Below are 15411 nucleotides of genomic sequence, written 5' to 3'. Positions count from 1 at the left end.
CTATCTTTACATCAGCAACGCTCTTATCCCCATCTGGCATCAATTGAAATGGATGGCTCTCGTCTAGGGGAGGCCCCATGTTTTGACAAACTTCTGGATTTGACCTTTACTCCTGATCTGAAATGGAACACGTACATCAAGTCTGTTGCCAAGGTCGCTGGAAAAATGGTAGGATCCTTCTATCGCTCGAGAAGATATCTCACTACTGATGCAATTCTCTATCTATATAAAAGCCAAGTACGTCCAAGAATGGAATACTGCTGCCAAATTTGGGCAGGAGCTGCTAAAACAGCCGATCCTGCCTTGAGAGAGTACAAAATAGACTTCGTGGTTTAGTGGGGGATGCCCTTTTCTCTTCCCTGCAACCTCTCTCCCACAGGAGAGATGTTGCGAGTCTGTCTTTGTTTTATCGTTATTTCCATGGCAGATGCTCGTCTGAGCTCCAATCTCTGGTCCCTCCTCGGCAATCTTTCACGATAAACACCCGTCTAGCTGAAAGCACTGTCAATAATTTTCCCCACTCTTTATCTGTGTCTAAATCAAAACGTAGCTTCCATGAACAAAGCTTCCTTCTTAGAACTGCACGCCAGTGGAAGTCTCTACCGCTTGGCTGTTTCCCTCCTGACTTCAACATGATGTCTTCAAGTCCAACATAAACAAATTCCTGATGAACCGTTCCCTTAAGTAATGACACTTTATCAAATCTCCAATACTAATGAACACTATCCCATTGATTACTGTACGCAAAATGACCCTTATCCCCGAGTGGCTTCTGGGCCTTGATAAGAGGTTACCTCCATGTAAAAAAAAAAGTAGTCCGGTAGGAAAATAGATATACACAGACAGAGACACACAGAGAAACAATTTCACTTATATATATATATATATATATATATATATATATATATATATATATATATATATATATATATATATATATATATATGGACATAAGTTACCAATTATCATCACTATTAGATGTTAGGCATCGGTGAGATTTTATTCACGAAAAACAAAATGGCGAATTCACCAAACAGATGCGAGAGAATTGGAAAATAGGAAAGAGGACATAAACGGCTGGTATAACTCGGGCCTTTTTTCTCTAAATGAAAAGAAAGTTCAAGGCGACTTTGGTCCGTACGAGGCCCGGTCGGCTCACTTTTAGTCAGCATCACCCCTTCTTATAGTCAGCGTCACCCCTTCTTCCAGGAAATATGCTGCTGTAAATTACATCCATAATATTGCAGATCGCTTTTATATATTTAAACGCCATATCATCAAAGGTAACCACACCAGGGTTAGCACTTTATCTGGGACGTGCTGTAGTTTGTCCTTGCTTTCAAATATTAATCTTAAAAAAGAAGAAAGAAGTTATATTTTAAGCTGCTTTTTTTATTATTATTATTATTATTATTATTATTATTATTATTATTATTATTATTATTATTATTATTGTTATTTTATTATTGTTATTATTATTAATAGTACTATTATTATTACTATTATTATTACTATTATTATTATTACTATTATTAATATTATTATTATTGCTGTTATTATTATTGTTATTATTATTATTATTATTAATATTATTATTGTTATTACTATTATTATTATTAATAATAATATTATTATAATTATTAATATTACTATTATTACTATTATTATTATTACTATTATTATTCTTACTATTATTATTATCATTATTATTATTATTGTTATTATTGTTATTATTATTATTATTATTACTACTACTACTACTATTATTATTATTATTATTATTATTATTATTATTATTATTATTATTATTATTATTATTATTATTATTATTATTATAGAGTGTCTGCTTATCAATGTCACTCACTGGTTAATGTGAAATGATGAAATTAAAACTATTATTGTATTACATAGAAAAATGCGAACATGAAAAGTAATATGGTTCAGATAAAACCTAGAAAATAAAACTTGTTAAAACTGAAAAAAAAGAGATATTCTAGTATAAATATAACAAATTTATAACTTCAAATATTGCAGCATTAAAAATTTCTTTTTTGTAAATTCAATTTAACATTATATATAAATTACTTTTCATGCTCGCATTTTTCTATGTAATCCATGATTTTTCCAGGCTTGTCCTTGTAAATAATATTTTTATTTTGAGTTCAATATCATACACGTTTGCACCACCCAATAAAAAATTATTACCAACTTCTTAAATTGACTAAATAAAAAAAATCAAATAAAAAACGTAAGGGACAGAAAAGACAGAAAATAATTAACGTAAGCGGAATATTATCAAAGAGCATCACTTTTGTTAACGCTCTCTATATAAATATATAGTATAGTATATTCATATAAATATATAGTAAGTATATGCATATTGTTTTTTACATACGCATCACCACTTATCAAGGCCTTGAAGCCACTCGAGTATAATGGTTAAAGAGTGTACAGTAGAAATTGTACAATCGTTTGTAATAGAAATTGGGTAAATTTGTTAACTTAAGCTGTTCACACTCCTCGGCCTAACATTCACATGTAACACGAATTGGAAAACCACATTTAAGACATTGCCAAGGTTGCTGCAAAGAAGATGGACTCCCTCTACCATACTAGAAAAATATACTCACACCTATACTGCAGATCTACAGGATCATGTATATCTACAAAACCACCATTCGCCTATGCATAGAGTTTTATTGTGCTAGTTTCTTCCTCTTCATATATGCATACAGCGGTCTTCTTTTTTTTTTACAAAGGCGTCACCACTTATCAAGGCCGATCAGCCACTCAAGGATAAGGGTTAAAGGGTGTAGAGTAGTCAAAAGGACAATATAGTAATCGATAGTAATGGAAGTTCGGTAAATTTGTTAACTTAAGTGGAACGGCTCATCAGAAACTTGTTCACGTTGGACTTGAAGACAACCATATTATAGACAGCTGGAAAGCAGGAAAACGGAAGACAATTCCACAGGCGTGCAGTTCTAAGAAAGAAGCTTTGCTCATGAAATCTACGTTTAGGTTTAGGTGCAGATAAAGAGTGGGAGAAATTATGGATATTGATTTCTGTTAGAGGGGTGTTTCTTGTGAAAGTTTGGCTAGGGGGGGACCATAGATTGAGTTCAGCCGAGCAGTTGCCATGAAAATAACGCATATGTGTACACGGTTAGATGTAAGTTCTGTGTATACATATATCTGCGTCCACCCAATCTCTTTTTTAGCTAAGTTCTTCCCTCTATATGTTCCATCATCATTTATAAAATTCAAAATGGCGTAATGGAAAACATATTATGGGGTATTTACAGCTTCTCTTCCAATTTTCGGATTTTTAATCATGTTAAAATCCACTTTATTTCCGATTGTTGCTATTTCTTCTGATGAGTTAAGGGCATAAGATTCACTTATAATAATGATTCATAATGATTAAGTGGTTGATTTTGCGCAACGAAACAGATACTGTCAAAAATTGTAAGTGTCAACCGAATTAAAGGGATAAATTATAAGATAGTTATATATATATATATATATATATATATATATATATATATAACTATTTCATTTATTCACATAAATTTACTATACGAAAGTATAGAATTATGCGTAAAATTTAAGTATTTACTTGAAAAGTGCTCAATACGTAGGTAGAGCTAGTAAGTAATTTATAAAATATATATGGCGATTAAGCTACACTGAATATTCTGCGTTTCATCCAACTATAGGATTCGTCAAAAAAGAGATTTTAAATAAGCCTGACGAATCCTATAGTTGGATGAAACGCAGAATATTCAGTGTAGCTTAATCGCCATATATATTTTATAAATTACTATATATATATATATATATATATATATATATATATGTGTGTGTGTGTGTGTGTGTGTGTGTGTGTGTGTGCGTTTGTGTGTAAACGAAATGGTGAAATGCCATAAGTTTACACATTGTATAATATTAGTAATAATATTAGCATCATTATTCATAAGACAATTACAAAAGAGATTTTAAAAAAGCTCAATATACGAAATAGAGCAATTTTATTAATGGAAATATGTATCATAAGATGTAGAATTACAACAAAATTGTTTGACAAAGGAATACAAATGTTTTTGTTGCAATATATATATATATATATATATATATATATATATATATATACTAGTATTTCAACCCGGCCTTGCCAGGGTGTTTGTATGTGTCTGTTGAGCAAAAAAAATAAAAGTGGTAGTAGGAAGGCAGGCTCGCTCGAACCCGTACCGCGAAGGAAAAAAGGAACGGGGAAAAAAAACTGACGTCTTTGCGGTTACGACCACCGTCAAACCTGCGTGAATTATGTTAACAATTAGGCAAGACAATCGTAAGGAGAGGATAACTTTCAAAAATATCCGCGAAAATAGCGACCCCTCCCCTGTAGAAAAGTGGCCAGTTAAAGGTTAAGATATCAATGTTTTTAGCCAATTTTTCGATATTTGTTGTCTGAAAGGTCGAACTTCAAAACGATACTTATCTTGGTAAAATCCGTCGCCTCTGTCGAAAGTTTTAGGCACACATGCAAACATACATACATGCATTTATATATTGGTAACTAAAAATGTTCGATCTAAACCGATGAAAAAGCGTGCCCTATCTCTGAATACTCTTTATACAAAATTTTAAATGTTTAGATCAAAAATTGTCTGAGTAATTTGGTAGAGACCGCAGAGGTCCAATTTTCTTAAACTTTGACCCCTATTATGACCCCTTAACATTTATTGTTTTGGGCTCAAATTGAATTATCAAGTTAGATCCATGTCCAAGGAACGTATATCCAAAATTTCAAGTGTTTAGACTCAAAATTGTCGGAGGAGTTTGGTAGAGTTCTCAAAACTCAAATCGTTTAAACTTTGACGCCTTAACAGCGAAATTTCTGGCCAAAAACGGATCACAAAGATTTTCCCAAATCTTAGTACCCTATATATCAAATTTCGAGTCTGTAGACTTAAAATTGACAAATGTATTGCGTAGGGAAATGCATACACACAAAAACACACAGATACACAGTGTTCACTTTTATCGATATACTAACATGAGTGCCCAGCGTTGCCCGGGTATTTGGAGGTGTACGTTGAGCAAAAAAAAAGCGGTAATTTTTTTAACTTTGACCCCTATTATGACCCCTTAACATTTATTGTTTTGGGCTCAAATCAAATTATTAAGTTTGATCCATGTCCAAGGAACTTACATCTAAAATTTCAAGTGTTTAGACCCCAAATTATTGGATGAGTTTAGTAGAGTTCTCAAAGGTCAAATCGTTGAACTTTGGCCCTTTAATCGCCAAATTTATGTGCGAAAACCGATAACGTCGATTTTCTCAAATCTCAGTACCCTGTATATCATATTTCGAGTCTGTAGACTAAAAATTGACAGAGTTATTGCGTAGGAAAATGTACACACACAGACACACAGACAGATACACAGACAGATACACAGACACTTTCACATTTATATATATATATATATATATATATATATATATATATATATATATATATATATATGCTCGGACCCTATGTACCGTTCGTAACTTTATGCGCATATGTATACAGATATTAAAAAGTTTGACTCATGTCAAGGTAACCTTCATCCATAATTTCAACCATTTAGACCCAAAATTATAAGAGGAATTTAGTAGAGTCTTAAAATATCAATTCTTTCAAGTTTGACCTTTTGGCAGATAAATATTCGCCCGAAAACTGATTAAAAAATTTGCTGCATGTCTGAATGCCCATTGTGTAAAATTTCAAATGTTTAGACCCAAAATTGTCTGAATAGTTTGCTAGAGACCGCAAATGTCAAATCTTGTGAATATTGACCTCTTGGCAGTCAAATTTTCGCCCCCCCCCAAAAAAAAACGATTAAAAAGCTTGCCCTATGTTTCAATACACGCTATGTAAAATTTCAAATGTTTAGACAAAAATTGGCTGAGTAATTTGTTAGAGACTACATAGGTCAAATCTTTTTTTACTCTGACACCAATTTTGACTATTTTATTGCGTTGCGCTCAAATCAAATGAAAAAGTTTGATCAATGTCCGAGTAACCTACATCTAACATTTCAAGTCTTTAGACCCAAAATTGTCGGAGGAGTTTGGTAGAGTTTTAAAGGGTCAAATCGTTGAAGTTTGACCCTTTGCCAGCCAAATTACTGGCTGAAAATTGATTAAAATATTTTCCCAAATTTCAATAGATTTTATTTAAAATCTGTAGACTGAAAATTGAAAAATATTTGGTTGGGAAATGTACACACACAGACACACACACAGACAATTTCACTTTTGAATTTAAGCATGGTTCTTATAGGTTTAATTTTTCATTTCGTATGGGTGCACAGTTTTTGTTGTCCCATTTTCTTAGCTGATATAGAGATTTTCTGGTTTGGTGACTTTTGAATACGTAACATAAATTATCCATGTGAAAAAACAGTCAGTGTGTAATTATAAGCCCCACAATTGTAAAGATTGTTCCCTGTGCTTTGTTGATGGTTATTGCAAATGACAATAAAATTGGAAAGTGCAATTTGCTAAAGTGTAAAGATGTATCCGGTGGAATCATAGGAATGCATGGAACGAATATATACTCATTTGTGAAAGCTCCTGTTTAGATTGTTCTTTCTATGATATTGTTTGTTAATTTTTTTACTGCAAGCTATGTGCCATTGCAAAGCTTGGATTGCTTTATATTTCACAACATCATAATTAGTACGCCAAATTTCAGTTGCAATACATGCGGTGGCATCCCTGGCAAATATAGCTGTTGGATAATTAACCACTTTATCTGCTTTCACAACAGTGCCGATGGATTTGTATTTGACTACCTCACTTGGAATTTTACATTGAATAATAGTGTTAAGTTCATGGACGTCTTTGTATTGACCTGCAAGAATAGCTCGTTCACTCAGTCAAGTGGAATTCTTATAATTTGTATATCTGTTAAAACCTTTTAAACTAACTCTTCTTTTGATGTAATAAAATTACAGAAATTAAAAGTCAAAGAATTTTGCCCTTAACTCGGATCACCTGGAACGTACCCAATTTCCCACAAGGGATACAAAATATTTTGTGCGGATCGAACAGTCTGCAACTGGACATGCATATTTTGAGTTAAGTATAATGTCTTCACATGGAATAAAAAAGTAGAGTATTTGAGGCAAGCATTTATTTCATCTGCTGGTGTTGATTGAAGAATAACAGATAACATTTGTCTGAAATCTCCTGCAAGCAATATTACTGCCTTCCCGAATGGTCTGACATTGCCCCGCAAATCTTGCAAGGATCGACCAAGAGCCTCAAGTAATTTTTTGCGTATCATTCGGCATTCATCCTAAACAATAAGTTTGCATTTCTGCAATATTTTTTCCCAAATTGGATGTCTTGGAGATGTCGAACATGAGATTTTTGAAAAGTTGAATATTTCAAAGTAGAATAAATAATTCTTTTACTTGGCAGCAAGGGCTAATGCTTTGTCATTTTGTTACCGAATGGCTGCCAAAATCAATTTAATTAGAAAGGTTTTACCAGTTACTTCTGGTGCTGTTCAAGGTAGCAGTAATTTCCAAATAACTTCTATTCTCACAGTCAGTAAATTAGGTGACTAAAATAGGATTTATCCATGTTTTGACAATACCTTATTCACTGTAATTAATTTAGGAGACTAAAATAGGATGAGGGATTAGAGATGGACAGGTAGAGAGGAAGATATATAGATAGAAAAGAGAAAGTGAGAGGAAAATAGAGAAAGAGAAGGAGATAGAGAGGGATAAAGGGATTGGTAGATAGACAGAGAGAGGGGGAGAGTTAGAAACAGAAAGGGATGAGACAGAGGAAAGGAGAGAGAGATAGAGGGAGTTAGAGAGAGAAAGGGGCTCAAAGAGAGATGGAGAGGGTGATATAGAGAGAAAGATAGATTGAGAGAAGGAAAGGGAGAGGTGGATAGAAAGAGATATTAAGAGAGGAAGAGAGAGGGGGAGAGATGGATAGAAAGAGATATTAAGAGAGGAAGAGAGAGGGGGAGAGAAACAGAAGGTGGACTACACTTCACCATTTTTTCCTCGTTTAGTAGAGAAGAAATCTTTCGAAACTGAGGTAATTTTTTTTTTGTTACTATCCAGAGTACCCCACCCCCTTTTTTTCGGGAGCTAGATTTTCCACACATTAGAAACTGACCGGGTTATCTGTACTTTCACCTAACAAATTAATAAAAGAAAAAGATATTGTAAAATTTGAATTTAATGTGAAAATACTATTTTAAAAAATAGCACGATAACATAAGTGCATAAGTGCCACTTTAGGTACTCCTTGGGCGTTGTGTTCCATGGCGACCAGTATAATTATTTAATGATCGCTCCTTTAGGTCTCCCCTAGTCAAGGCTAATGCATGCGCACGTAACATTTTTTTATTTACTGACGTTGGCTTAGTAACTAAACAATTTATTGCTAATTTTGTAACCCTTAAACACGGGAAAATTTAAATTGGTTCATTATTGTTGTAATGAAAAAAAAAGTTTCATTCAACACAAAACCAAAAACACATATTAATGATAAATGATTTATTATTCTATTCATTGAAATTTACTAATTTTTAAATAAAAAAAAAGGTTAATGAAAAAAATAGTTGCTTATGTGCGCATGTAAAAATGTTTGTAAAAGTGAGAAATTATTTTAATCATTTAAAAAACTTGGTATTTTTTTTAGATTAGGTCCACCTTATAATCACCCCCAACCTCCTCATCTTATGAACAGCTTCCGGAATAAACACCATTTTTGGAGTGAATGGGTGAAAAAATATTTGCAAAATTTAACTGATATTTGTTGTCAGCATACGCACCCGAAAACACTATTTTAAAAAAGGAGGGATTCAGTGCGTGTTGCAGAGAAGTAGATTTATTTATCAATAAAAGTCGTCATTTAAAAAAGACAATTGTGGAGGTGGACCGAAATGTAAATATTTTCCAAAAAAATATCCACTCATGTAAATTAAACATGTCTGTAAAAGTGAGAAAGTATCAATACATGGTTTAGTTATTTTTTTAATATTCATGAAAAGAGTTAAGCCAGCGTAAGTAAATACATGAATTACATATGTTTGTAAAAGTGAGAAATTATTAATAAATGTTTAGTAACTTTTTTCTTTTAATATTCATAAAGAGTAAAACTTTTGGTACTCCTTGGGCGTTGAGTTCCATGGTGACCAGCAGAATTATTTAATGGTCACTCCCTTAGCCCCCCGTAGTCAAGGCTAACGCATACGCACGTAACATTTATCATTTATTTACTTACGTTGCCTTTAGCACTTTTACAAACATTATTTATTTACGTTGGCTTAACTCTTTTCATGAATAAAAAAGTAATTAAATCTGAATTTGTCACTTTTACAAACATTTATTTACGTTGGCTTAGCTCTTTTCATGAATATTGGAAATTAGCCTGACGCATGCGCACGTAACATTTTTATTTACTGATCTTGCCGTTTTAACGAAACGATTATTTGTCACTTTACAAACATTTATTTATTTATTTTGAAAAAAGTTTTTCTCTTTATGAGAAAAAAAGTTACTAAACATTTATTAATAATTTCTCATTTTTACAAACATTTGTTTTTAAATTTCTTTTTAAATGACGACTTTTATCGACTTTTTTTTAATAGTAATTGCGGATGGGTATGCTGACAACAAATATCAGTTAAATTTGGCAAACCCGAAATTTATTACAACAACGTTTTGTTTTCGCACTATTTAACAATTTGTTCATCCGCGCATGTAAATTAAAAATATTTGTAAAAGTGAGAAATTATCAGTAAATGATTTAGTTATTTTTGTTTTATATATTTATTTTTTTTTACATTAGGTCCACTTCCACAAATGTTAAGAATGGCTTTTAGAATAAACACCCTCAACTTCTCCATGTTAACAACAGATTTCGGAATAAATACCATTGGGGGGGGTTACAAAATTTAACTGATATTTGTGGTCAACATACCCATCCGCAAATACTATTAAAAAAAAGTTTATAAATGTCGTCATTTAAAAAGAAATTTAAAATCAAATGTTTGTAAAAGTGAGAAATTATTAATAAATGTTTAGTAACATTTTTCTTTTAATATTCATAAAGAGTAAAACTTTTTTCAAAATAAATAAATAAATGTTTGTAAAAGTGACAAATAATCGTTTTGTTACAACGGCAACATCAGTAAATAAAAAATGTTACGTGCGCATGCGTCAGGCTTGACTAGGAGGGGGGACTAAGGGAGCGACTATTATTTTTTCTGCTGAAAACTAAGCGATTAAAACACACGCATATACACACATACACGCGCATAGACATATGTATATTTTCACAGGCACTCTTTTTTCCCTTCTCTTTATATGTATACAAGCAAACCGTCCGGCATTATCCGGTCGTAAAATACGCTTAAATTTGATATTTTAATTAATGCAAATTTCGTATTTATTATTATATTATATTGGACCCAATATATAGTAATGATTTAAAAAGTTTTAAAGAAAATGACCCGTGCGCCACCACTAAAAATCGAAACCAAAACCTTACGATTTACTTTGTTCCTTTCAGGTGAATGCCTGGGCTATGAAGACATGTTTGCTGCAAGGCTAAATATAAAAACGTAAACCGACAGCAATTACGTTACGCATGCATATTCGTAATGCCGTGATAATGCCGTCGTTCGACCTTCACCCTGCAAATTCCATTTTTTAAATTTTCACGCGTTTGCACCGAGATAAAATCCAAATTTAAAGTTTTGATGGGTTCGAATACCATATATATTAAGTTTCAGTCTGAGGATCCAACACTAACAGAGGAATTTGGTAGGCAAAATTTTTTAAGCAAATATATATATGCATGAATATATATCTCATCTAGCATCAATTGAAATGGATGGCTCTGGTCTTGGAGAGGCTTCTTGTTTTGACAAGCTCCTGTGTATGACCTTTACTTTTGATCTGAAATGAAACACGTATATCAAGTCTGTTACTCGGGCCGCTGGGAAAATGGTGGGATCCTTCTACCGCTCCAGAAGATATCTCACTACTTATGCAATTCTCTATCTGTATAAAAGCCAAGTTCGTCCAAGGATGGAATACTGCTGCCACATCAGGGCTAGAGCTTCTAAAAACAGTCAATCCTGGCTTGACAAAGTCCAAAATAGACTTCATGGCTTAGTGGGGGATGCCCTTTTCTCTTCCCTGCAACCTCTCTCCCACAGAAGAGACGTTGCGAGTTTGTCTTTGTTTTATCGTTATTTCCATGGCAAGTGTTCGTCCGAGCTCCAATATCTGGCTCCTCCTCATCAATCTTTCACGATAATAACCCGTCCAGCTAGAACCACGGTCAGTAATTTCCTCCACTCTTCATCTGTACCTAAATCAAAACGTAGATTCCATGAACAAAGCTTCTTTCTTAGAAGTGCACGCCTGTGGAATTCTCTTCCATTTGCCTGTTTCCCACCTGACTACAACTTGGGCGTCTTCAAGTCCAACATAAACAAATTCCTGATTAATCGCCCCCTTAAGTAAGACACTTTATCAAATCTCAAATACCAACTATTACTACGATATTATCCCATTGATTACTGTAGACACAATAACCCTTAACCCCGAGTGGCTTCCGGGCTTTGATAAGAGGTGATCCCCCATGTAAAAAAAAATGTAATCAAACTAAATGAAAAATAGATTGGTGGTTGAATGACTTGAACGCTCAACGTTTCGCCCAATTTATACGGGCTTTTTCAAGATGGTCAATTGACCATCCCTCTTGAAAAAGCCCACATAAATCTGCGAGACATTGAGCGTTCACGTCTTTCCACCTCCAATTTATTTTTCGTGTATATATATATATATATATATATATATATATATATATATATATAAAGAGAGAGTATGTGTGTGTGTGTGTGTGTGTATGTTTGTGTGTGTGTGTGTCTTCTAAAAGTCTTGGGCACATTCCAAGTCCTCATATCTGCAAAACTTGGAATGGTAGTAAGAAGAAAGTTGTGCCATTTTAAAGATAAACGCATTATTTGTTTTGCAAGGATATTTATTTGTTTTTTATTTCTTTTCTTTTTCAGGTCCAGTAATGGGATTCACTCAACTAGAAGAGACGTTTTGTGTGCTTGAATTTGCAAAAACTGCATCATGGACACTTGTTCAACGCGCCTCCCAGATCTTCAAACCTCACACCTTGCGACGTTTGTGGGAATACGTGAAAGAACTGGTCTATGTGCCTCCCATTCCAAGAGACGTAGATGAGCTGAACGCCCGAATAACAGAAGCTGTTTCAACCATTGACAACGCAATGCTGAGACACGTTTGGCAAGAATTGGACTATCGGCCTGATGTGTGTCATGTGACCAATGGTGCTGACATCAAACATCTTTGAAAATAACCCTCATCTCTGAGTGGCTTCCGGGCCTTGATAAGTGGTGACCACCGTGTAAAAAAAAACAAACAAAAAAATTCCATGAAAAAGTTGATATTACAGGCTTTCTGGACATACCAGATGCGTTTTTATATTCTTAATAGTTCTCGAGATATTCAATGTTAAGATGTTCCCCAAACTTTTGGGACACTATATATATATCTATATCTATCTATTCTATTATATATCTATAAAAGTGAACGTGTCTGTCTGTCTGTGTGTCTGTGTGTCTGTCTGTGTACATTTCCCTACGCAATAACTCTGTCAATTTTTAGTCTATAGACTCGAAATTTGAAATACCGGGTACTGAGATTTGGAAAAATCGATGTGACGGGTGTCAGCCAGAAATTTGGCTGTTAAGGGGTCAAATTTCAACGATTTGACCTTTAAGAACTCTACCAAACTCCTCCGACAATTTTGGGTCTAGACACTTGAAATTTTAGATATAGGTTCCTTGAACCTGGATCTAATTTAATAAAGTGATTTGAGCCCGAAACTATAAATTTTAAGGGGTCATAATAGGGGTCAAATTAAAAAAAATTGACCGCTATTTTTTTTTGCTCAACATACACCTCCAAACACCCGGGCAACGCTGGGCTGAAATGCTAGTATATATATAAAGGGGCATCGTTTATCAAGGCTCCCAAGCCACTCGAGTATAAATGTTAACGAGAATTAGGTGGTTGAGTATTAGATGATCGGTGAGACGGCACGTTATGATCAGCAATGGCGGAACTTGAGTAGGGCTTGGTTATTTGAGAGTACGGTTCAATAAGAACTTGTTTACATTAGACTTGAAAACAACCAAATTATAGTAAGCTGGAGAACAGCCCAGCAGGATTGTGTTCATGTTTGTTTAGTTTTAGAAACAGATGCATCCACTGAATCTCTTTCGTTGAATGAACAGAGCGTGTTTGTCTTGTTTATATTTTAGTGTCCACATGTTTTAGCAGTGCCTTTATTCGGTGATTTGTATAATGTATATTTGTTATTAAGATTGATTTATCGGCCTGATGGGCTGAAACATGTATACACTTATGTAGCGAATAATTTTAGTATAAATATGCATACCATGTTTATTTATACTATATATATATAGTATAAATAAATATGCTACATATAGATATCTGTACTAGCATGGGTGCCCGGCGTTGCTCGGGTGTTTGGAGGTGTATGCTGAGCAAAAAAAAAAGGGTCAATTTTGACCCCTATTAAAATTTATTGTTTTGAGCATAAATTGAGTTATTAAGTTAGATCCATGTCCAAGGCACCTATATCTAAAATTTCAATTGTTTAAACACAAAATTGTCGGAGGAGTTTGGTAGAGTTCTCAAAGGTCACATCGTTGAAATTTGACCCCTTAACAGTCAAATTTTTGGCCGACAACCGATCACATCGATTTTCCCAAATCTCGTTACCCTTTATATCCAATTTCGAGTCTGTAGACTAAAAATTAACAGAGTTATTGCGAAGGAAAATGTACACCGACATACAAACACGTTCACTTTATAGATATAGATATAGATATAGATAATTAAATAATGTAATTATATATTATACACACACACATATATATATATATAATTATATATATAATATATATATATATATATATATATATACATATATATATATATATATATATAGTTATAGTTATATAAATATTATAAAGGAAAATTTTTACAGGGGTTACAGAATTTAATAATGGCTAAATACAGACGAATCAACATAATGATTTAAAAAATAAAAAATGAAAATAAAGGTTAGCTAACTAGTTTTCGTCACTCGTTCAACAGAGCTAAATCGAGGAAAATACGATTAAAAAAAAAAAAGTTGATTTGCGACCACCTTATAAATAACCATGCGTGTGCCACGAATTTCAGTGCTGACATGTTTACGATCTTGAGTAAGTCGCACTCGCACTTCCATTTGAAAATTCTAGAGACTATTTATATTAAGTCTTTGAGAGCTTCTCTTTGCAAGCAAAAAGAACATCTTTTGGGACATAATTTATGTCTCCATGTAATTTTTCCCCCGTTTATTTTTCGTTGTTTTTTCCTCCCCCTCCCCGCCATATTCATGACTTTTTTTTTAATCGTATTTTCCTCGATTTAGCTTTGTTGAGCATGGAACGAAACCTGGTTAGCTAAACTTTATTTTCATTTTTTTATTTTTTTTTCATTATATTGATTGGTCTGGATTTAGCTATTATTATATAAATATTATATATTAAATATTATATATTAAATATTATATATTAAATATTATATATTAAATATTATATATTAAATATTATATAGAATAATCTAAATATTAGTTTCCTCATCCAACAGCATTATCGCAAACAGTAATCAATGAAAAACGAATTATCTCCCTTTATTATCGCTCTTTATCAGTATAAATCATTAAAAACATTTTATCTTCAAAGATTTTTAAAACAAAAAAAAAAGCATGGCTATCTGTGTACGGTTTCAAAATGGCTCTTTCTTATTTTTGGATTTAAAAAATAAATCACGGTGAGACGATTTTTTTTTAATTATGGTTCTTTTTAAAATTCGAAAAAAATGTGATAGTGAATTGACTTCTTTTCTTTTAAACTTTTTTTCAGGAAAAAAAAGGCAAAACAATGTGTTGTGTGTTCAATTTTCATTAAAAAAAATGTGTTTTTTTTTTTTTTAATTTATTCTTTGTAGCTTAAAAAGATTAAAAATGAATTTACTAAAAAAAAATGTTACTTATTTTATTATTCATTTTATTTATCATGTGTTTTTAAAAGTTTCAACTACGAAGTCTGCTAGTCTATATATTCATGTTGTAGTACCTTTAACGTACAGGTCACGGTTTCCAGATTATAGATTATTCAATCAAAAAAGAGGAGGAATACGTGTAATGAGATATAGAGGTGGCACAAAATATGATAGAGAGAGGTTTGGAGAAGAAAGAGTGAGAGT

The 15411-nt window shown here is 32.8% G+C and overlaps 1 long non-coding RNA gene across 1 annotated transcript in view; it reads left to right on the top strand.

Annotated features, from left to right (window-relative positions):
* Window positions 1–14987, top strand: part of LOC145258333 (uncharacterized) — a 129683-nt gene extending 114696 nt beyond the window's left edge. Inside the window, exon 2 of the long non-coding RNA XR_013864092.1 lies at window positions 12111–14987. This is a non-coding gene — a long non-coding RNA (uncharacterized LOC145258333). The remainder of the gene's footprint in view (window positions 1–12110) is intronic.
* Window positions 14988–15411: the final 424 nt, after the last annotated feature.

This window comes from Euprymna scolopes, chromosome 33 (genome assembly GCF_053919585.1).
Source record: "Euprymna scolopes isolate OS-2025 chromosome 33, ASM5391958v1, whole genome shotgun sequence".
Classification (NCBI taxonomy): Eukaryota; Metazoa; Mollusca; class Cephalopoda; order Sepiida; family Sepiolidae; genus Euprymna; species Euprymna scolopes.
Note: the sequence above shows the minus strand (reverse complement) of the source record. Positions and strands in the feature narration are given on the sequence as shown.